The sequence below is a fragment of the Phocoena sinus genome, chromosome 5 (assembly GCF_008692025.1).
Source record: "Phocoena sinus isolate mPhoSin1 chromosome 5, mPhoSin1.pri, whole genome shotgun sequence".
Classification (NCBI taxonomy): Eukaryota; Metazoa; Chordata; class Mammalia; order Artiodactyla; family Phocoenidae; genus Phocoena; species Phocoena sinus.
The window spans coordinates 109,036,644-109,060,339 of record NC_045767.1 but is presented as its reverse complement, the minus strand read 5'-3'; the positions used below and the strand labels follow the sequence as shown (position 1 = coordinate 109,060,339).

The 23,696-nt window shown below is 39.8% G+C and overlaps 1 protein-coding gene across 2 annotated transcripts in view; it reads left to right on the top strand.

Moving 5' to 3' along the window:
• FAM160A1 (family with sequence similarity 160 member A1) overlaps nucleotides 1–23,696 on the top strand; it is a 269,946-nt gene that overhangs the window by 63,227 nt on the left and 183,023 nt on the right. For both annotated transcript variants that reach the window (XM_032632821.1, XM_032632820.1), the window contains exon 2: nucleotides 17,079–17,205. The gene's annotated coding sequence lies outside the window, so the exon portion shown is untranslated. The remainder of the gene's footprint in view (nucleotides 1–17,078; nucleotides 17,206–23,696) is intronic.

Here is a 23,696-nt window from a genome sequence, read left to right as displayed (position 1 = left end):
GTATGAGCAGCAATAAAACGAACTGTTAGAAAAGTCCTTTTGTGGCATTCCTCAAGTGTGTGCTGGTAGAAAAATTACTGTAATTTGATAGTGAAATGTTGGAAAGTGATTTTATTTACTATTTAGAAATAATATAAATGAGCCTTGCTTTTTCAGTTCACACGTTCAGAACATTTAGTTATGCCTCACTAGCTCAGATCTTTGCTCATTATATTTTATAGTGATGGAATTAAATGTGCCACATTGCAAAGCTGGATCAGCCCCACAGTTATAAAATACAGGGTTTGATTGAATTTTGAAGAAAAGTTAAAGGTACTGTTTAATGTTAGAAATGATTTGTGAAATTTTGTTTTTAGCCTATAGTTGGTTCAGGAAAGTATCCCAATGATAGAAGAGAGAAAGGCTGTGAAGATTATGTAATTGTAAATGGCCCTTTTGAAACCAGAAAAGAGCCTTAGGCATTGAAGAAGCAAATAATTTTTCAAAGCCAGGCCCCTGGTGGCCATACTGGGGATAATATGGCTAGTCCCTGGGGGAGTTTGCTTCTAGTACTCGTGTCTGCCAGAACTGGTAGTAAATACATGTTTAATGGCCATTTGGCCTTGAAGCATCCAGTTTTTTTTTTTGTTTGTTTATTTGTTTTTTGCTGTACATGGGCCTCTCACTGTTGTGGCCTATCCCATTGCGGAGCACAGGCTCCAGATGCGCGGGCTCAGTGGCCATGGCTCACGGACCCAGGTGCTCCGTGGCATGTGGGATCTTCCCAGACCGGGGCACGAACCCGTGTCCCCTGCATCGGCAGGCGGACTCTCAACCACTGCGCCACCAGGGAAGCCTGAAGCATCCAGTTTTACCTTCTGGATACCCAAGGACACATGTGGATGAAGGTTAGAGCTTCATGATGCTTGCTCTAGGCTAATTGAGAGAGGAGACCTGCCTTAATATAATGCCTATATTTTCCAGGAAATTCTTTGGAGGCCATCTTCTTCTTTTAAAAAAATTTTAATAATGTATTTTATTTAACCGAGTCTATCCAAAATGTTCAATATGAACATACTATTAATGAGATCTTTTACATTCTCTTTTTGTACTCAGTCTTCGAACTCTGGTGAGGATTTTATGTTTACAGCACCTCTCCATGTGGATGCCCACTTTTCACCAGAAATGCTTGATCTCTGTTGAGGTTGCATAAAATGTACAGTTGAAAAAGTAGAGAGAATGGTTCAAGATGGCGGAGTAGAAGGACGTGCTGTCACTCCCTCTTGTGAGAGCACCGGGGTCACGGCTAACTGCTGAACAGTCATCGACAGGAGGACACTGGAACACACCAAAAAGGACACCCCACATCCAAAGACAAAGGAGAAGCCACAGTGTGACGGTAGGAGGGGCACAATCACAATAAAATCAAATCCCATAAATGCTGGGTGGGTGACTCAAAAACTGGAGAACAGTTATACCACAGAAGTCCACCCACTGGAGTGAAAGTTCTGAGCCCCACATCAGGCTTCCCAACCTGGGGGTCTGACAATGGGAGGAGGAATTCCTAGAGAATCAGACTTTGAAGGCTAGTGGGAATTGATTGCAGGACTTTGACAGGACTGGGGGAAACAGAACTCCACTCTTGGAGGGCACGCACAGAGTAGTGTGTGCACTGGGGCCCAGGGGAAGGAGCAGTGACCTGCTAGTGTTGGAGGGTCTCCTGCGGAGGCAGGGGTGGCTGTGTCTCACCGTGAGGAAGAGGAAACTGGCAGAGGAAGTTCTGGGAAGTACTCCTTCGCGTGAGCCCTCCGAGAGTCCACCATTAGCCCCACCAAAGAGCCCAGGTTGGCTCCAGTGTTGGGTCGACTCAGGCCAAACAACCAACAGGGAGGGAACCCAGCCCCACCCATCAGCAGGCAAGTGGATTAAAGTTTTACTGAGCTCTTCCCACCAGCGCAACAGTCAGCTCTACCCACCATCAGTCCCTCCCATCAGGAAAATTGCTCAAGCCTCTTAGATAACCTCATTCACCAGAGGGCAGACAGCAGTAACAAGAAGAACTACAGTCCTGCAGCCTGTGGAACAAAAACCACATTCACAGAAAGATAGACAAGATGAAAAGGCAGAGGCCTATGTCCCAGATGAAGGAACAAGATAAAACCCTAGAAAAACAACTAAATGTAGCGGGGTTAGGCAACCATCCAGAAAAAGAATTCAGAATAATGATAGTGAAGTTGATCCAGGACCTCGGAAAAAGAATGGAGGCAAAGATCGAGAAGATGCAAGAAATGTTTAACAAAGACCTAGAAGAATTAAAGAACAAACAAACAGAGATAAACAACAATACAACAACTGAAATGAAAACTACATTAGAAGGAACCAATAGCAGAATAACTGAGGCAGAAGAACGGATAAGTGACCTGGAAGACAGAATGGTGAAATTCACTGTTGTGGAGCAGAAGAAAGAAAAAAGAATGAAAAGAAATGAAGACAGCCTAAGAGACCTCTGGGACAGCATTAAACGTAACAACATTCACATGATAGTGGTCCCAGAAGGAGAAGAGAGAGAGAAAGGACCCGAGAAAATATTTGAAGAAATTATAGTTGAAAACTTCCGTAACATGGGAAAGGAAATAGCCACCCAAGTTCAGGAAGCACAGCAAGTCCCATACAGGATAAATGCAAGGAGAAACACATAGTAATCAACTTGGCAAAAATTAAGGACAAGGAAATATTATTGAAAGCAGCAAGGGAAAAACTTTTGACAGACTGCGTACAAGGGAACTCCCATAAGGTTAACAGCTGATTTCTCAGCAGAAACTCTATATGCCAGAAGGGAGTGGCATGACATATTTAAAATGATGAAAGGGAGGAACCTACAACCAAGATTACTCAGCAAGGATCTCATTCAGATTCTATGGAGAAATGAAAACTTTTACAGACAAGCAAAAGCTAAGAGAATTCAGCACCACCCAACCAGCTTTACAACAAATGCTAAAGGAACTTCTCTAAGTGGGAAACACAAGTGAAAAAAAGGACCTACAAAAACAAATGCAAAACAATTAAGAAAATGGTCACAGGAGCATACATATCGATAATTACCTTAAATGTGAATGGATTAAATGCTCCAGCCAAAAGACACAGGCTTGCTGAATGGATACAAAAACAAGACCCATATATATGCTGTCTACAAGAGACCCACTTCAGACCTAGGAACACATACAGACTGAGAGTGAGGGGATGGAAAAAGATATTCCATGCAAATGGAAATCAAAAGAAAGCTGGAGTAGCAATACTCATATCAGATAAAGTAGACTTTAAAATAATGAATGTCACAATAGGCAAGGAAGAAAACTACATAATGATCAAGCGATCAATCCAAGAAGAAGATATAACAATTAGAAATATATATGCACCCAACATAGGGGCACCTGAATACATAAGGCAACTGCTAACAGCTGTAAAAGAGGAAATCGACAGTAACACAGTAATAGCGGGGGAATTTAACACCTCACTTACACCAATGGGCAGATCATCCAAATAGAAAATTAATAAGGAAACACAAGCTTTAAATGACACAATAGACTAGATAGATTTAATTGATATCTATAGGACATTCCATCCGAAAACAGCAGATTACACTTTTCTTCTCAAGTGTGCACAAAACATTCTCCAGGATAGATCACATCTTCAGTCACAAATCAAGCCTCAGGAAATTTAAGAAATTTGAAATCATATCAAGTATCTTTTTTTGACCACAATGCTATGAAATTAGAAATCAGTTACAGGGAAAAAGACATAAAAAACACAAACAAATGGAGGCTAAACAATACGTTACTAAGTAACCAAGAGATCACTGAAGAAATCAAAGAGGAAATCAAGAAATACCTAGAGACAAATGACAATGAAAACACGACGATCCAAAACCTATGGGATGCAGCAAAAGCAGTTCTAAGAGGGAGGTTTATAGCAATACAAGCCTACCTCAAAAAACAAGAAAAATTTTAAATAAACAATCTAACCTTACATCTAAAGGAACTAGAGAAAGAAGAAAAAACAAAACCCAAAGTTAGCAGAAGGAAAGAAATCATAAAGATCAGAGCAGAAATAAATGAAATAGAAACAAGGAAAACAATAGCAAAGATCAATAAAACTAAAAGCTGGTTCTTTGAGAAGATAAACAAAATTGATAAACCATTAGCCAGACTCATCAGGAAAAAGAATGAGAGGACTCAATCAATAACATTAGAAATGAAAAAGGAGAAGTTACAACAGACACCACAGAAATACAAAGCATCCTAAGAGACTACTACAAGCAACTCTATGCCAATAAAATGAACAACCTGGAAGAAATGGACAAATTCTTAGAAAGACATAACCTCCCAAGACAGAACAAGGAAGAAATAGAAAATATGAACAGACCAATCACAAGTAATGACATTGAAACTGTGATTAAAAATCTTCCAACAAACAAAAGTCCAGGACCAGGTGGCTTCACAAGTGAATTCTATCAAACATGTAGAGAAGAGCTATGACCCATCCTTCTCAAACTCTTCCAAAAAATTGCAGAGGAAGGAACACTCCCAAACTCATTCTATGAAGACACCATCACCCTGATACCAAAGCCAAAGATACTACAAAGAAGAAAATTACGGGCCAATATCACTGATGAATATAGATGCAAAAATCCTCAACAAAATACTAGCAAATAGAACCCAACAACATATTTAAAGGATCATACACCACGATCAAGTGGGATTTATCCAAAGGATGCAAGGATTCTTCAATATACGCAAATCAATCAATGTGATACAACATATTAACAAACTGAAGAATAAAAACCATATGATCATCTCAATAGATGCAGAAAAAGCTTTTGACAAAATTCAACACCCATTTATGATAAAAACTCTCCAGAAAGTGGGCATAGAGGGAACCTACCTCAACATCATAAAGGCCATATACGACAAACCCACAGCAAACATCATTCTCAATGGTGAAAAACTGAAAGCTTTTCCTCTAAGATCAGGAATGAGACAAGGATGTCGACTCTCACCGCTATTATTCAACATAGTTTTGGAAGTCCTATCCATGGCAATTAGAGAAGAAAAAGAAATAAAAGGAATACAAATTGTAATAGAAGAAGTAAAACTGTCACTGTTTGCAGATGATGTGATACTGTACATAGAGAATCCAAAAGATGCCACCAGAAAACTACGAGAGGTAATCAATGAATTTGGTAAAATGCAGGATACAAAATTAATGCACAGAAATCTCTTGCATTCCTATAGACTAATGATAAATATCTGAAAGAGAAATTAAGGAAACACTCCCATTTACCATTGTAACAAAAAGAATAAAATACCTAGGAATAAACCTACCTAGGGAGACAAAAGACCTGTATGCAGAAAATTGTAAGACACTGATGAAAGAAATTAAAGATGATACCAAGAGATGGAAATATATACCATGTTCTTGGATTGGAAGAATCAATATTGTGAAAATGGCTCTACTACCGAAAGCAATGTACAGATTCAATGCAATCCCTATCTAATTACCAATGCCATTTTTTACGGAACTAGAGCAAAAAATCTTAAAATTTGTATGGAGACACAAAAGACCCCGAATAGCCAAAGCAGTGTTGAGGGCATAAAGCGGAGCTGGAGGAATCAGACTCCCTAACTTCAGACTATACTACAAAACTACAGTAATCAAGACAATATGGTACTGGCACAAAAACAGAAACATAGATCAATGGAACAAGATAGAAAACCCAGAGATAAACCCACACACCTATGGTCAACTGATCTATGACAACGGAGGCAAGGATATACAGTGGAGAGAAGATAGTCTCTTCAATAAATGGTGCTGGGAAAACTGGACAGCTACATGTAAAAGAATGAAATTAGAATACTCCTTCATACCATACATAAAAATAATCTCCAAATGGATTTGAAACCTAAATGTAATACCGGACACTATACAACTCTTAGAGGAAAATATAGGAAGAACACTCTTTGACATAAATCACAGAAAGATCTTTTTGACCCACCTCCTAGAGTAATGGAAATAAAAACAAAAATAAACAAATGAGACCTAATGAAACTTAAAAGCCTTTGCAAAGCAAAGCAAAGGAAACTACAAAGAAGAAAAAATTCAACCCTCAGTTTGAGAGAAAATATTTGCAAACGAATTAACGGACAAAGGATTAATCTCCAAAATATATAAATAGCTCATGCAGCTCAATATTAAATATCCAAACAATCCAGTCCAAAAATGGGCAGAAGGCATAAATAGACATTTCTCCAAAGAAGGTATACAGATGGCTAAGAAGCACTTGAAAAGCTGCTCAACATCACTAATTATTAGCGAAATGCAAATCTAAACTACAATGAGGTATCACCTCACACCAGTTCAAATGGGCATCATCAGAAAATCTACAAACAACAAATGCTGAAGAGGGTGTGGAGAAAAGGGAACCCTCTTGCACTGTTGGTGGGAATGTAAATTGATACAGCCACTATGGAGAACAGTATCTCAGTTCCTTACAAAACTAAAAATAGAATTACCATATGACCCAGCAATCCCTACTGGGCATATAGCCAGAGAAAACCATAATTCAAAAAGACACATGCACTCCAATGTTCATTGCAGCACTATTTACAATAGCCAGGTCATGAAGGCAACCTAAATGCCCATCTACAGACGAATGGATAAAGAAGATGTGGCACATATATATAGTGGAATATTACTGAGCCATAAAAAGTAACAAAATTGGGTCATTTGTAGACATGGATGAATCTAGAGACTTCCTACAGAGTGAAGTAAGTCAGAAAGAGAAAAACAAATATTTTATATTAATGCATGTATGTGGAACTGAGAAAAATGGTACAGATGAACTGGTTTGCCGGGCAGAAATTGAGACACAGATGTAGAGAACAAATGTATGGACACCAAGGGGGGAAAGCGGCGGGGGTTGGGGATGGTGGTGTGATGAATTGGATGATTGGGATTGACATGTATACACTGATGTGTATAAAATGGATGACTAATAAGGACCTGCTGTATAAAAAAATAAAATAAAATTCAAAAATTAAAAAAAATTAGATTCACCATAATCTTTTATGGCTTTCCCCCCCCCCCACATTATGTTAGTGAGAATCAAGGGAATTGTTGAATGTAGTTGTAGGTCATTCATCTTCATTGCTGTAGGGTATTCCATTGTATAAATATACCATTATTTATCCATTCTACCGCTGATGGTTATTTGTGTTGTTTTGTATTTTGTACTATTAAAAATACTACTGCCATGAAAAAAAAAAGAAAGAAAAAGTAGGTTCCCACTAGTATCAGTTTGTAGATTTAAATTAATTAAAATGAAATAAAATTAAACTTTCAGTTCCGTAGTCGCTGACACCACATCCCAAGTTCCAGTAACCATGCATGGCTAGCGGTGACTGTGTTGGACAAGTGTAGGGTTGGAGATTATCTCTTTGGGCTCCAAAGCCAGTCTATGGGCGCCATCTTCTGATTCTTTTGCTTACCTTGTAAAGGGACATCTACTTTCAATGGAGTCACTAACTTGCACTTTCGTATTCATAAGATATATGAGCATTTTCTGTGTCCTAAAATCACTTGTCATTTGTTTTAAGGGTTAGGGGTAGGGAATTGGAAGTTTGACTTGGGTTTCAGTCCCAGCTCTGCCAGTGAATGATTTTACTTCATCTCTTTAAGCTTCAGCTTTCTTGTCTATAAAATGGGTGTTCATTCATTTATTCATTTGTTCATTCCCTCATTCAACAAATATTAAGTAGTTTCTGTGTGCCAGGCCTAGCAGATGAAACTCCTGCTCTTAATGGAGATAAAACTCCTTCTGTTAATGGAGCTTACATTCTACTGGGGGAGATGGAATGTAAATTAATAGAAGTGAAATATAATATATGCTAGATGGTGACAGTTGCTACAAACAGAAATAGAACAGGGTCAGGGAATGAGTGACAAGATCGGTAGGTGTTTCCTGTCTGTTTTACATGGGGTAGACAGTAGACAGGGAGGGCCTTTGTGTGGAGGTGCTGTGTCGGCAGAGGCGTACATGGAGAGAGGAAGGATAGAGGAGGCTATCTGGGGATGGAGGATCTCCGGGAACAGCAGGTCTGGCAGGAGCGGCACAGTCCTGGAGGGGGAGCAGTGAGGAGAGCGGGAGAACAGTGGGTGAGGGCCCGTGCGGCCATGGTGCCAAAACATACCTTGCGGGGCTGCTTAGAGGATGGAGTGAGATGACGTTTGTGTGCTTTGTACACATTAAAAGAATAATACGCCATAACAAGTGAGGATTGTTTTAGGAATGCAGGAGGGTTCAGTAGTATGAAATTTATTAAAGATATTCATCATCTTGTTAAATGTAAATAGAAAGAATCATATGATCATTTTTATAGAAAAGACATCTGATAAAATTCAATATCATTATTGATTTTTTTAAAAAACCATCAAAATATAGTGGGAAAGTATTCTTAGTAAAATATGTCTTTCTCAATCTAAAAACCATCTCAGGCTTAATAGGAAATTTGAGACCATTAAAGCCAGAAACAAAATAAGGATGTCCACTATTTTCACTCTTTATTAATGGTGTTTTGGAATCACAAGTTAATGTAGGTGGACAACAGAAAGAAAATAAAGTTATAAAGGTATAAAAACTAGTCATATATTCCTATCATTTCCAAATAAATGATGGGAATATATGACTAGAATACCCAAGAGAATCAAGTGAAAAACTAATTATAAAGAATAAGACAATTTATAAGATAATTTATAAATGTGCCTGGATACCAAAGTAATATGTCAGCATTCATAGCTTTCATATATACTAACAACTAGTTTGAATGTAGTGGAAGAAAAAAGTTACCATAAAAAGGATAAAATACCTAAGAATAAACTTAAAAAATATGTATGATGTGTGTGAAGGAGTTTAAAAATGCTCCTGAGGGATACAAAAAAGATATGAAAAGGCCTGTCGTATTCTTGGATATAAAGATGCCAGTTCTCCTTAAATTAATGTGTATGTTTAATGTAATTCCAATAAAAATAACAACAGGACTTTGGGGGAGCTAAACAACCTTATTCTATGCTCACATGGAAAAATAAGTAAGTATGAATAGGTAGGCCAATTCTGAAAAAGAGATTAAAACATACTATAAGGCTACAATAATTGAAACATTTGTGTTACCAAATATCAAGTTAATTGGAGAAAGATGCTGTGTTTAGTAAACAGTGGTGGGATAACCGGGTGGCCATCTGGACGGGGGAAAGAAAAAGCTATTTAGAGCAATATCTTAAGTGTTAAGCCAAAATTGATTTATATTAAACAGAAATTTTAAAAATAAAGTATATTATAGAAGAAAACATGGGAAAGTTATTTTATAATCTTTGAGTGTATATGGCCTTTCTAAGTAAGACAGAAAAGAGAGAAGCCGTAAGAGATTGATAAACTTGATTACATTAAAAAACTAACAGAAAAAATCCTGCATAAGGGAAGACAAAGAACAAGAAAATGGGGAAAAAATTTCGCTTCTCATATCACAAAGGGACTGATTTCCCTAATGAAGAGCTTCTACAGATATATAAGAAAAAGTCCAACAACCCAGTAGAAAAGTGGACAAAGGATATAGTCTACAGAAAGAGAGAGAACAGTGTCTTTTAAACATATGAAGAAGGTGCTTAACTCTGCTCATTATAAGAGATAGTCACATTAGAACTAAACCAAGGTACCGTTCATCACTATTAGATGGGCAAAGATTAAGAAGTTCTATAACCTACTCTGTAGAGATAATGAGTGCAAAACAATAGTCTCTTTAGTGGGCAGTTTGGCAAAATCTGTGTTATGAAAAATCTGATATCCTTTGACTAGGAACTCCAGTTCTAGAAATTTATCCTAAGTACAAATATTGAGTACATTCCTCTAGATATACATACATTCATATATACTATGAATGTTCATCCATGGGAGACTGAATTAGTACATTGTGTTACTGTACTGGTGTACATGAGAAAACTGTGCAGTCATAAAAAGAGACCAGTGAATCTCTTTATGTATCATTTTGGAAACATTGCCAATATATGTTGTTTGGTGAAAAATGCAAGGTACAGAACAGTGTATATGATATGTTTATTTGTTAAAAAATGTTTTCTTGTTTATGAATAGATACAGGTTCTGGGGAGTATAATTTGAATTTGAATACATCCTACCCCTTCTCAAAAAAAAAATTGTAGTTAGCACAGTGCCTTGCACTTAGCACTTATTACTTGGTGGTGGTGGTTGTTATTTTCATTGTAATCACAGGGGTCCTTTACCTCAAGAGTTGATTTTTTTTTTTAAGATTTATTATTTATTTGTATTTTAGGCTGTGTCGGGTCTTAGTTGCAGTACGCGGGATCTTCGTTGCATTGCGGGATCTTCCGTTGTGGTGAGCGGGTTTCTCTCTAGTTGTGGCGTGTGGGTTTTCTCTTCTCTATTTGTGGGATACAGGCTCCAGGGCATGTGGGCTCTCTAGTTTACAGCACGCAGGCTCTAGTTGAGGTGCATGAGCTCAGTAGTTGTGGTGAACGGGTTTAGTTGCCCTGTGGCATGTGGGATCTTAGTTCTCTGACCAGGGATCTAACCCTGTGTCCCCTGCATTGCAAGGCAGATTCTTTACAACTGGACCACCAGGGAAGTCCCAAGAGTTGATTTTTAACAGTTGGGTCTGGAAGAGGAAGCCAACCTCATTATAAATGCTGCTTAATGGGTGCCATGTTGTTCATCAAAAATGCTATATGTGCTTCCTGAAGGATGCTTCTTGGAGGATGTCAGTACAGTTCTGCAAACAAAAGATGTCAAATAAGATTGGGAAACGTTGTATATATTAAACAAAACTAAGTGGGCTTCCTTCCTGTAGGCCTTCTTCGAGCCTTTATACACATGATGCGCTTTGTGAATGTTCAAGAGGGATATTTTAGAATGTCGCATTTTCCAAATCTGCTTGATTACACAACCTTAAACAATGACCACTACACTTTTTTTCTTTAAGAAACATCTTAGGAATAGTTGTTACATTGGGAAATATCACTTAATACTTAGATTTTGTTAATCTTCGTTATTCTTTTTTTTTTTTTTTTTTTTTTTAACACGGGCCTCTCTCTGTTGTGGCCTCTCCCGTTGCGGAGCACAGGCTCCGGACGCACAGGCTCAGCGGCCATGGCTCACGGGCCCAGCCGCTCCGCGGCATGTAGGATCTTCCCAGACCAGGGCACGAACCCGCATCCCCTGCATCGGCAGGTGGACTCTCAACCACTGCGCCACCAGGGAAGCCCCGTTATTTATTTTGATCAGTCAGTATCCTTGATTCATTTCTGAGATGCCTGTAGTCTGTCTCTGTCTGCTCTTCCTCCTCGGTGATGTGCTGTAGCTCACTCATTTGTTTCATGGTTGGGACCTTCCCAAGGTCATCCAAATTACACTGTGTTTCTTGGGTGAAGAAGAGAATCTATATAATTAATGTAAGATCTCAGGGATTGATTGGATGGAAACTGGAGATTGAAGCTTCATTTGGTTCCACTTTTCCCAAAGCTTTAAAAGCTTTGCTGTTTGAGGGAAATGAAATAGACTTAATGGGTAGATAGTTGAGGAATTGTGAGTTTAATGTGGAGAAGATCGCATCACCGTGGGTTGGAAGATACGGGTTCTACCTCTGTCTTCCCTAAAGTCACTTAGCTTCCCTGTGCTTTATTTTTATCATCTATAAAATTCAGGGACTGGGTTTAGATCCAACCATTTTAAGACTCTTGAGTTATTATTAATATTCTTTTAAAAAAATTAATTATTTTTTAAATTATTAATTTTGGCTGTGTTGGGTCTTCGTTGTCACACGCAGGCTTGGGCTTTCTCTAGTTGCAGTGAGAGGGGGCTATTCTTCATTTGCGGTGTGTGGGCTTCTCATTGTTGTAGAGCACGCACTCTAGGCACGTGGCCTTTAGTAGTTGTGGCACGTGGGCTCAGTAGTTGTGGCTCATGTGCTTAGTTGCTCTGTGGCATGTGGGATCTTCCCGGACCAGGGCTCAAACCTGTGTCCCCTGCATCGGCAGGCGGATTCTTAACCACTGCGCCACCAGGGAAGTCCCTTATTAATATTAAGTGGAATAGTGAAGACTGTGGGCCTTGGTAGAACGTTTTGTTCTTCTCTGCAAGTTTCCACATAACCTGCCACAGTTCGGCTCTTTTGGAGAATGAAATTATTCAATAATTAACTCATCATCAACTCCACGTATTTGAAAACTTGTAGTTGATTGATTTGTTAATTACTCTCCAGGAAAGCACTTGATTATAACATGGGTCAATTAATCCAGTGCTATGGAAAAATCCACACCTCCTGTAAAAACGCCCCTCTGCATTCATTTCGTCGATACAGAGAGAAATCTGTGATGTGGATATTAATTCTCTCTGCCCACAACACACAGTGTTCATTTGGCGGTTTGCTGTGCTTTTTGTGCACTCTTTGCCTATTAACAGATTTATGCACTCAGCACAGTAGAGGTCTGAATTCACTGAATTTATGCCATCTGGAAATGAGGTTTAAATTTTGTTCCTTTGTTGAATTTAGGGATGTGACATAGCCACTGCACAGAAGGATTCTGAGGCTGGATTTGGTTTTGCTGTGTGGAGATGGCGTTTTGTTAGAAGGGGAAAGCACTTGCCTGGGCAGAGATTTGCGTGTGACTGAATTGTTAACTGCCAACTTCCCCACATTTTAGCAGGAGACATATTTTGTTTTTAAATGAGGTGATAATGAGAGAATTACCAAGACCCAGTGAATTTTAAGAGAGTCCTTTCTGTTGACTTGAGTTTTGTTTAACCTTGCTTTTGATGTCATTCTGTGCATTACTGTCAAGGGACTCAGCCTCCTTTGAAGTCTCAAAGTGTGGCTGCTAGCGGAATCACAATGGTAAAATATGAGTGGTTCTCAGTAAAGCCCTGACTGATACACAGGGAGGCATTATTACCTAACTAAAAGCATATGTGTGTGAGTGCCTACAATGTAGTGGAAGGGGAGAATGTATGTTAATGGACACTGAAGTGGGAGCAGTATTTCTCATGAATTAGAGATGCCCTTTCGTAATTCAAGAGTCACAGAATGAGAAAAGGCTTGAAATCACCTGAAAAGCATCTGGAAGCAATCTGTAATCCTTAAGAGGCAGTAGGAGAGCCTGTCTCTCTCCAGGACACGATGATAAAACAGTTCATATGGTATTATGGAAGAAGTAGAATTCTCTTGCTTGTAAGCCATTGTAAAACGGCTTGCGAATAAATGCCCGGAGATTTGATTATGAATTATACTGCAAGGTCCCAGGTGCTTTATAATTTTTTTTTTTTTTTTTGCGGTACGCGGGCCTCTCACTGTTGTGGCCTCTCCCATTGCGGAGCACAGGCTCTGGACGCGCAGGCTCAGCGGCCATGGCTCACAGGCCCAGCCGCTCCGCAGCATGTGGGATCTTCCCAGACCGGGGCACAAACCCGTGTCCCCTGCATCGGCAGGCAGACTTTCAATCACTGCGCCACCAGGGAAGCCCCCAGGTGCTTTATAATTGAGTAGAGTGAAGAGGGTGGATTTGAAGGTACTGACAAAATTTTAATAAGAAGAATTTGTTTATTTGATTGTCAAATGTTATCCTTTGCTTCTCATGCCCCATACGCACTCTTTGGTGCCCAGGCATTACAACTGTGCCTAGTTTTGAAGCTTTAGGTCAAGTTGAGGTCCCTTCCTCCATTTTTTTCCCTTTCACAAAACATTTGTTATAAGAAAAGGTATTGCATTCCAAGTCTTTGAGACATCTATAGGTCAAACACACACACACACACAAAACCTCTTACAGTGACTTATAGGGAACCATCCTTTAATATACAGGGCTGTTCCAGAAAAATTATTATGTTAGTGAGTGGTGCATCCTTGCTACGCAGAGATTTTGAAAAGACCTATTTGTTGTACTAGACTCTGACTTGAACTGCTCACCTTAACCCATCTAAAGTTGGGGAAATTTCACTTATAAATACTTCTAACTATATCAGAACAAGTTGCTTCTTGTTTCTTGCTTTGTGTAAGTGATCGTGATCATATGTAATTACAACATTGTACTCTGTTTTTTCTTTCTTCTTTATGTGATAAATGGCGTTTTCTCACTTTATTAAAACTCACAATTTTCTGACAGCTAACAAAATCGTGGTTAACTAAATTATGTCTTTTTGTCACATTTACTTAACTCTTCTTCCCCAGTTATTGGGCATTTAAATGGTTCCCATGCTTTAACTAAGTATAGTATTTATTGTTTTCTTAAAAATTGTTTTTTCTTGGTCATTGTGTCTAGCTTGCACCTGTTCTGATCTAGAATAGCAGCTTCTCATGGGGTTTGTTCAGCATCTGCATTAGCTTCTGCCTTTCATGCTCTAACCGCTTGGGGTTAGTCTCTTTGCTGTCCTTTCCGGGACACCTCTTCTCTGCACTGTTTATCTTAGGTGGGATAATTTCCCAGCCTTCTTTAAGCTTATGTTTTTCTACCTGTACAGTAGGGATTACGCCATGCATTTGTATTGTGAAACTTATCTTCCCAGTTAGGCCTGATGATATGAAATGTGTGTCTAAGACCAAAGTAAACTTTACCCATGGGATGGCAGAAACTAAACTTTCAACTATCAGTGTTTGGATAGGTCAGAGGTACCAGGGAATATTTGGGGAGTATCACACTTTTAAAAAAGCAGGTTACGAAAGTTATTTGTGATCCTCTCCTTGCTATTTTATATTTTGTTGTCCTTATACTATGATGCTGCTGATGCATGGATATGGATTTATTTAGTTTCACAGTTTTTTCTCTTCTAAAAGAAGTATATAATTGCGGCGAGCCGCTTCTGACCAGCAGAATGACGAATCACCACACGCCAGATTCTTCTCGCATCACACTTTATTGGAGTACAGCTTGGTTTCGGGCGGATGGAAGGAAGACCCCGTACGCTCGAGCCTGTCTGCTTATATAAGGGCTTAAGGACTCGTGTAAGTCCCTGATTCGTCCGTATGGTTATCGCATTTCGCAAGCCGGACTTTGGACAGGCCACTGCTTCAAAACCTGATTAGCATATTAGGTGCATACGCCCTAGCGGCATACTTAGTGCATGCGTAATGGCTATCCGGCCGCGCCCTACATCTCCCCCTTTTTTCTTTTCGACCATTGCAGCGGACATTGACCTGTACCAGTGCTCATACCGGGGTATGTACACGGTGTACCGGTAGTTTCCGCTTGCATTCGCAGACACCCTCCTGCGTGCAATGCTCGCAATCGAACTGCAGGGTGCAAGGGCTGTCTTCACGTGGCATGGGCTCCTCATGGAGGTGCAATGGTAACGAGACCTCTCCGTGCAGAGGCAGCCCCTAGGGCCGATCCCCTATAGAGGTGCAATGGCGGCAAGGCCCCTCTGTGCAAGGGCGATCATATGTTTTTTAGGGTGGAGAGCCAGGCTGCGGGGGACTCGCCTTCACTGATGGCCACAAGCGCCTGAGTGAGCATTATCCTATCTCGCCGGGTTCGAATGCGAATACGACAGACCAACCAGAGACACAACACTATCCCAAACAAACAGCAGGCTGCGAACAGTCCCACACCCACCCATTCCTTAAAAAAGGAAAATGCTCTAGCTAGCCATGCGGTAAATTCTCCAAGAGTCACTGGATCCACTCTGGTTACATTCAGCTGCAGGATATTCAACTTCTGCTTAAATATCATCTTCTCCGCCTCGCGGGACCAATTTCCCTTTAGGAATTCTCCAATCTGCTTGCTCTTATTCAGAGCATCCAATCTGTGCTTAGTGGCCTAGCATAAGCCGTATTCATCTCACAGCTAGTGGAATACAATACTGGGAGAATGGTACTTTGAGAATGAACGGGGATGGGGACTGGCCAAGTTCGGCTAATTCCCCAAAACGTCTTGATCTCCGCCTTGAGCAGGGGGAAGCTCATCAACAGTATCCAGTCCAGTGTCACTCCTTGAGCGCTCCACATCGTTCTTGGGATTATCTTCCACGACTCTTGTTAACCTTGTCGGGACCCAAATCGGATCTTGATCCTAAACTGGACTACTTAACGGCGGTTCACTCCGTGTGTCGAGTTCTGAATCGGTCCTCCATGCGGGGCGCGCAGGTTCCCGGGTTTCGGCACCACTTGCGGCGAGCCGCTTCTGACCAGCAGAATGACGAATCACCACACGCTAGATTCTTCTCGCATCACACTTTATTGGAGTACAGCTTGGTTTCGGGCGGATGGAAGGAAGACCCCGTACGCTCGAGCCTGTCTGCTTATATAAGGGCTTAAGGACTCGTGTAAGTCCCTGATTCGTCCGTATGGTTATCGCATTTCGCAAGCCGGACTTTGGATAGGCCACTGCTTCAAAACCTGATTAGCATATTAGGTGCATACGCCCTAGCGGCATACTTAGTGCATGCGTAATGGCTATCCGGCCGCGCCCTACATATAATTACTTACCATCTCTTGGAGGACAGAAGAATCCTTCTCTACTTTTTGCTACCCAGTGGGAGTCTTTCATTTCTCACTAGCATTCAGAATTCTAAGTAAAGATTTGATTTTTGCATATAACTTAAAAAATAAAAAATATATATATTTATTTATTTATTGGTCTGGCTGTGCTGGGTCTCAGCTGTGGCACGCAGGATCTTCGTTGCCCCTTGCGGGATCCTCATTGTAGCATGCGGGATCTTTAGTTGCGGCATGCAGGCTCCTAGCTGGGGCACCCGGGATCCAGCTCCCTGACCAGGGGTCAAACCCTGCCACCTCCCCACTCGCCCATGCCCCCTGCCACCGGGAGTGCGGACCCTCAACCGCTGGACTACCAGGGAGGTCCCTTGTTTATAACTTTTTTAAAATAATAAGTGGAATCTGAGGAGAACCCACTCAGTGCACAACAAATGGTGGTAAATATGGGGGAGAAAAACTGGAGAAATTTAGATTGGGTTTTTTTTGTGGTGTATCAATGATTCTGGGGCTTTTTTTTTTTTTAATTCCTTTCCATAGATTTTGGAAGTCTTCTTCTGGGAGTTGCCAGCAGTGCCAAGTGTTGGAGAAATCTTTTCTGCCCCTCTGATAGAGTGAAGTGAGCAAACGCAACCTAGCAGAAGGCTCGTGAAGAGAGCACTCACAGGTAATGTCGTCTTTTCTTATTACTATTGAGATGTGTTCAGTAATGTTCAGTAATAAACTTAAAAACAAGTAGGCCTACTTGAATTTACACATCCAAGTGCTGACAGAAGAAAAATGCACAACCTGGAAGTTTCGAGTTAAGTTTTATTCAGGGACCTTACTGAGGACTATAGGCCAGGAGACAGCCTCTCAGATACCTCTGAGGAGCTGCTCCAGAGAGTTTAGGGAGGAGCCAGGATGCATAGGCATATTGGGCTGGAACAAAAATGTAGTTGAACATCAAAAGATAACTGCTAATCACAAAAACAGACATTGCAAGTTAATGATTTTAATGCTTTTCTATGTATGGGGAGAGGTAAGAATCTGGGCTGAATGAAATTATTCCTTAGATATGCATCTTAACTATCTAGGGCCAGTATCCAAAGCACAGAATGCTTCCTGTTTTTCTCTATCCTGAATTCCCCTCAGGGCGTACCACCAGTGGTGGTGGGGTGGGATGCTGCAGCAGCTGATGGCTTGGTCCTTGTTTACTAGAATGGCAGCAACATTCTTTGTTTACTGGAATGGCAGGCAACACTGCCTGTTCACAGAGGTGAACATTATCTTGTTCAAAGCAGTGTTTCTGAGAGGCTACACTCTCTCCTCTTCTCAAAACATTTAAACATTTTTTCTTTGGGAACTGCATCTTGATCCTCTGGTAGCATTCTTTTAAACATTCTATTTTCTTTCTTTTTTTTTAAAAAAAATTAATTTTTGGCTGTGTTGGGTCTTTGTTGCTGCACACGGGCTTTCTCTAGTTGCGGCGAGTGGGGACTACTCTTCGTTGTGGTGCACGGGCTTCTCATTGCGGTGGCTTCTTTTGTTGTGGAGCAGGGGCTCTAGGCACGCGGGCTCAGTAGTTGTGGTTCGCGGGCTCTAGAGCGCAGGCTCAGTAGTTGTGGCGCATGGGCTTAGTTGCCCCGTGGCATGTGGGATCTTCCCGGACCAGGGCTCGAACCCGTGTCTGCTGCATTGGCAGGTGGATTCTTAACCAACTGTGCCACCAGGGAAGTCCCTATTTTCTTTCTTTTTAAACTACATTGGAGTATAGCCGATTAACAATGTTGTGATAGTTTCAGGTGCACAGCAAAGCGACTTGGCCATACATAAACATGTATCTAAACATCCTATTTTCTGTGGTGGCAAATCTCAACCCTGTGAGGGTGTATTTGGGAAGTAATCTAAATGTCTTCAGAGCTACGGTATCTGGGGAGTTCTAATTTTGATCAGGAGCAATAACGTAATGAAACCAGTTTCTCTTTTTATAATTGTATATGTGTTTGAAGGCTTATACACTGTATTGAAAGTTAATTCTCGAAAGAGGTGACTAAGTTTCAAGCAATGATAGTCTTGTTAAAATAAGTGATTAGACTTGTAGTTTACAGAGAAGCATATGCCATTTATTTGTATGTAAATGTTGGTATTCTTTCTTATTAAAATTGATCAATCAGTCTATCTGTCAGTATTGTAGAAAGGATTCCTGTGTTTGTCAGGTTGAATAAGATGAGATTTAACTTCCTCATAAGGTATACCTCTAAGGCGCTGTAATTAGCATCTTATTAGAGGTGTGTTTTGCATTGTTTCTCAAAGCCTTGTTAGAGTGCTTGTTAAATAGCACATTGAAAATACAAATTAGTAGGCCACCATCTAGTGTATCAGAATCTGAATCAGAGTGCTAGGGGGAAGGGTTTGGGAATCTGCGTTTTACAAGTAAATACCACCCAAGATTGACACCCCCAATGCAATAAAAGCATACTTGTACCTAATCTTTGTATTTTTGGTTTTAAAGGTGTTGTAATCACCTTAATTTTTGCTTTGAATAAAACAGTGCCAGTATTTTTAGTATACCGTCGTGACACAGGGTTATGTTCTCAAATAGCTTATTATTAGATCAAATTAAGAATGTAACCGAATAAAGCTATACTTTGAACTTTATGTCTAAATTCAAAATGGATACATTTTTCATTGGATGCAAATGGATAAATCTGTTTTTTAACCTCTAGATGCTGAATACTAAGTTTTTTGAAATATCTTCTTAATTTGCCAGTAAGTCATACGTCAGATATCTTATTCAGATGGAGGGTAAAGAGTAATGGGGTAGTGTCGTGGTCCGAACGCGGGTTGGAAAAGAATTTCCAGACACAAGGCAGAATGTAAAGAAGATAGAATTTATTAGAGAGAAGGGTCACTGCCAGAACAGCGGGCTGACTTCCTAGTAGTCTGGGAGAGTCGAGCCCAAACATGTGCTATTGATCAGTTTTTATAGCCAGAAAATAAAAGAACGGTCCAAGGTGAAAATTTCGTTTACTGATTGGTTGAGGCACATATACCTTCCTTCTATAGAGTGGGAGTGGGACAGGGCAGATGCCTTTCCTTATTTGGGACAGGTCCCTTCACCCAGGTAGGCTCAGGAATTTCGTAACCACCGCAACTTGGTGGGGAGGGCGATTAAGAGTCCGGTAGGGGATGTGACGTTGAAACTTTTTCAGACAGAGTCGTCCTTTGTCCTTGAAGCACCATTGTCCTTGGAGCACCAAAGGTAGGTATTAGAGGCCCCTGGAGTCTGTGCTATGCTACTCTAGCATCCAGTCAAGCATTTTTCAGTAAACATTGTGATGAAAGCTTTGCTGTGCTATTTATGGTTCAGACAGGTGAAATCCTTTCTTTATAGTGCTCTGAGATTTTATGAAGCTCTTAGAATACCCTACATGAAATGGAGTATTAACATCAAGTACTAGACTTTGATGCCATGTTATTTTCATTATCATGTGCATTCTTTAGTAACCTTTCCTACAAAGTTATTAATTTTACAGAATGTAAGCTTTGTGTATAAAATGTGTTGTTTTTTAGATATTTTCAATTCTACAGATTATACCTTTACTTTCAAAGACATATACAATATTATAGCATTATGTGCATGTTAATATTAAGAGATAATACACTGTATGTAAGATAAAAATGTGACTATAGATTTATAAGTTGAGTCTATTACAAGAAAATATTTCATTAAGTTTACACTTAAAAAATTGTGTTAAAATACACAACACAAAATTTACCATTTTAACCATTTTTAAGTGTATAGTTCCAGTAGTGTTAAGTATATTCACATTACTGTGCAACCAATTTCCAGAATGTTTTCATCTTGCAAAACTGAAATTCTCTACCTATTAAACAACTCCCCATTCTTCCCTCCCCCAGCGCCTGGCAACCACCATTCTACTTTCTGTCTCTATGAATTTAACTCTTCTAGATACCTCATGGAAGTGGATTCATACAGTGTTTGTCTTCCTGTGACAGGCTTATTTCACTTAGAGTAATGTCCTCAGGGTTCATCCATGTTGTAGAATGTGTTAGAATATCCTTCCTTTTTAAGGCTGAATAATATTCCATTATACCCACATGCACGCACACACATACACACACACCACATTTTGTGCATCCATTCATTCATTGATGGACATTTGGGTTGCTTCAACCTTTTGGCTATTATGAATAATGCTACTTGTACATGGGTATATAAATGTTTGTTTGAATTCCTGCTTTCAGCTATTCTGGGTATATATCTAGAAGTGGAATAGCTGGATCATATGGTAATTCTATTTTTAATTTTTTGAAGAACGACCGTAATGTTTTCCACAGCAGCGACACCATTTTGTATTCCTACCAATAGTACACAAGCATTCCAGTTTCTCCATATCCTCATCAACACTGTTTTTTGTTTTGTTTTGTTTTGTTTTTTGATAGTAGCCATCCTGATATCTCATGGTTTTGATTTGCATTTCCATAATGATTAGTAATGTTAAACATCTTTTCATATGCTTGTTAGCATATCTTCTTTGGAAAAATGTTTAGTCAGTGTCCTTTGCCCATGTTCTAATTGGGTCATTTGTCTTTTTGTTGTTGAGTTGTAGGAGTTCTTTACATATTCTGGATATTAACCCTTTATCAGATATATGGTTTACAAATATTTCCTCCCATTCTGTAGGCTGCCCTTTTACTCTGTTAATTATGTCCTTTGATGCACAGAAGTTTTAAATTTTGATGTAGTCCAATTTGTCTGTTTTCACTTTTGTTGTCTATGCTTTTGATGTCTTATGCAGGAAATCATTACCAAGTCTAGTATCATGAAGCATTTCCCCTATGTTTTCTTCTAAGAGTTTCATAGTTTTAAGTCTTATTTTAGGTCTTTGATTCATTTTGAGTTACTTTTTGTATATGGTGTAGAATAAAGGTCCAAATTCATTCCTTTGCATGTGCATATCTGGTTTTCCCAACACTACTTATTGCAGTGAAGTTTGTATTTTTAAAGACAGTTTAGGATAAGGAAAGGACAAACAGACAGTCAAAATGTCACTGTTGGATCTATGTAGCAATTCCCATAAAGTCTCTTGCTTCTAATTAAGAATATATTTCAGAAACAAAACAGTATTGCATAGATTTGAAGCTCACCTTAGACTGAGATTTAATAATTGTAGGTAAGCATAGAGCCTGTGTTTAAGTTTTATGTTAGTTATTTGGTGGGCAATGACTTACTATATTTGGAATTTGATGATGGTAAACTCTGAGTTTTGGTCTTCAGGTAGGGGTGTGTGTGTGTGTGTGTCTGTCTGTCTGTCTGTGTCTGTGTCCTGCTATAGGGCTTGGCCAATGAGAGATCCTCTAATGTCTTAGGAAGCTTTAGTTTCAAGGCCATAAGCAGAATCGACATTCTTATGATAAAGAATAGCCTGTAATGAATCCTGGGAAAAACCTAAGCCAGCTTGAACCATTCACCTGTCTGGGTAGCAGAAGTTACTTAGATCCTGTTTTTGCCTCTTAGCTCTAAATAGCAGTATATGTGTTGACAGAATGATATTTATACTGGCTTTGAAAAGGTCAAAAACCAGATATTGTGCCTTTGGAAGTCAGGTTATTTTGGGGAAGACAGGAGGGTGTTGGGAGTTGGGTGGGGAGAGTACAAAAGCAAATATATGTAACAAAGAGGAAAGCCTGGGCAAGGATACTTAGAAGGTAGAGGGAGCAACTTAGCTGGATGTAGGAGGAGTAAAATGGATAATGAAAGGATCTAATAACACTTAGGTGTATTTCTTTGGAGGAAATGACAGCGGATACTAGAGGTAGCACAGTAAGAACCACAAGTGGAAAATGGGTTTGAAAAGAGGTGAAGACAATATGATGTAATATGTGCATGACAGTCCTGAGGAGATGCTGTCAGTGGAATTCATCGTTACGGATTTTGGATGTGTTCTCAGAACAGTGAGACAAATAGCAGGTAGACAGAGGCAATTACAGATATTCTGAGCTGTTGAGAGAATTCTGTATTTGAATGTAGTGTTTTAGGGCTAAGGGCTGTCTATATGAGAAAAGAGGAGCCGTTAGAGTAGCCTTGGAATGCTGCTCTTTCTAATGTAATACCAGAATGTCTGAGTCATGCAGAATTGAGGTGGTGAGTGAGGAATGTTTCTCCGTGGCTTCCCTGGCTTTGTGTGGGGCCAGTGGGAAACCATTTTCAAAAGTTGTTTTGAGTTAAAATTTAGCCTCAAGACTGTTTTGGGATGTTCTGAGTAAATAACACAAAAAAGAGACTTAAAAACGACTTCTCACAGTCAAATAATCAAACCAGCTGCCTAATGCTGTCATTCTGAAATTTGTTCACTCTGCACATACCGTTTCGTAATTTTACGGATTTTAAAATCATGACCTGTCTCTACCTTGTTTTGTGAATTTCGTCTTTTTATTTATTCAGTCATTTTGGTCTCTTCTCATGTTCCCTGACCCTTATAATTTCACTCTAGCTTAGTCTGGGTCTCTTCCAGCTTTCTATGACTCTTCCAATTGACCAGAAGGGCTTAGAATACATGTATGACATTTATATTTTGTCATGTTTTTCTATTTCACTTTCAGCCTCATTCCTGAAACACCCTGGCTTTTCTTTAAGGGTACAGGCTGCATTGAGTTGATGTACTCAGAGAAGAGTCTCTAATGACTGGTCCAGACCAGAGGTTTGCAAAGTGTGGTCCCCAGGTAAGCAGCAGCAGCCTCACCTGGACACTTGTTAGAAATGTGAATTCTTGGGCTGAATTAGAAACGCTGAGAGTAGAGCTCAAAAATTTGTATTAAACAAGCTCTCTGGATGATTCTGATGCGTTTTAGAGTTTGAGAACTGCTCTAGATGCTCTCGTTAGCTGTGTGCTGTTGTCCAAGCCATTCATTTTCTTTAGCCCTTGGTCTCCTGCTTGGGCAGATCAGGGCTTCCCAAATGTTGGTGTGCACGTGAATTGTCTGGTAAGCTTGTTTAAAAATTGTCAGAAAGTGGTACATTTTTCCTAACCTTGTACCCTGAGATTCTGACTCAGTGGTCTTGGATGACTCAGTTATCTGCTTTTCAGCAAGATTTCCAGAATAGTTCCCATATCTACGATCTGGACCAATGACTATTTCTGTTTCCTCTAA